This window comes from Lipotes vexillifer, unplaced genomic scaffold (assembly GCF_000442215.2).
Source record: "Lipotes vexillifer unplaced genomic scaffold, Lipotes_vexillifer_v1.1 scaffold911, whole genome shotgun sequence".
Taxonomy (NCBI): domain Eukaryota; kingdom Metazoa; phylum Chordata; class Mammalia; order Artiodactyla; family Lipotidae; genus Lipotes; species Lipotes vexillifer.
In genome coordinates, this window is record NW_006781377.1 from 3,431,399 (window position 1) to 3,432,683 (window position 1,285).

Genomic DNA, 1,285 nt, shown 5'->3' on the forward strand with positions numbered 1-1,285 from the left:
ACAAGAAGAGCCCGTGCAAAGGCCCAGAGCTGTCAAATGGCTTGTTGGCCTATGGGAGTTGGACTCCTAGAATACAGGATGAGTGAGGAGGGCATCATTGCAGTTTCCCCAAAATTAACATGAGTGCTCACCCAGGCAAATTGGACTGCCCCCTGAAAACAAGAAATCTGCCAGTAGATGATTATCTGTGGACAAGGTACTTTGCGCACCTCGCGGCTGTATACTCAGCTCCCTGCCCAGTGCTTCGTCTGTTAAAGGACCGTGTTGTCTGGGGGGCCAAAGTCAGGTAGGTACCCATTACATTGATCATCACACAAAAGCCCTCAACTAGAGTCTGGACTCTTCAAGCAGCTATAGCCAGAGGCCTGTTACTTCATCTGTTTATATGTTTCCTTAGCCTTACATAGAATAAGCACTTTAGCCCTGATCAAAGGTGACCTATTCAGGTGCCTACAAGCAGCCAGGCACATAATGAAAGTGAGTGACAAACTATAAGGCAGGGTGCGAACTGAGGCAAGTTGGAGACAGAGAACTCAAGCCCCCATCTGCAAAGGGTAATTCCAGGCAGTTGTCATGCAGTGACGTGAACCAGCGTTGCTGGGTTTTTAAGGAAAACCAGCAATCCAGACTCTTCATGTGAAATCTCTAAATTTAAAATTTATTCATTCAACAAATAACTGTTGAGTGGGCCAGGTACTCTTATAAGCAACGGGGATAAAGCAGTGGACAAAACTGGCAAAAATCCCTGTCCTCATGGAACTTCTCTTTTAGTGACTAATGAACAAGTAAGTCATATATTTCATGTATCAGGTGGTGATCAGTGCTGTGATCAAAAATAAAGCAGGGGGGCTTCCCTGGTGGCGCAGTGGTTGAGTCCGCTTGCCGATGCAGGGGACACGGGTTCGTGCCCCGGTCCGGGAAGATCCCACGTGCCGCGGAGCGGCTGGGCCCGTGAGCCATGGCCGCTGAGCCTGCGCGTCCGGAGCCTGTGCTCCGCAACGGGAGAGGCCGCAGCGGTGAGAGGCCCGCGTACCGCAAAAATAAATAAATAATTTTTTTAATTGAAAAAATTTAAAAAATAAAGCAGGGAAGGGGAGGAGGGACTAGAGAGTGTTAGGGGTGAGGCTACGGTTTTAAGTAGGACAACCGTGTCAGTTTTTTGTTTTTTTTTTTGCTGTACGCGGGCCTCTCACTGCCGTGGCATCTCCCGTTGCGAAGCATAGGCTCTGGACGCGCAGGCTCAGCGGCCATGGCTCACGAGCCCAGCCGCTCCGCGGCATGTGGG

General features: G+C 50.0%; 1 protein-coding gene across 1 annotated transcript in view; it reads left to right on the top strand.

Moving 5' to 3' along the window:
* HEBP1 (heme binding protein 1) overlaps nucleotides 1-1,285 on the top strand; it is a 24,553-nt gene that overhangs the window by 679 nt on the left and 22,589 nt on the right. The window lies entirely within an intron of this gene.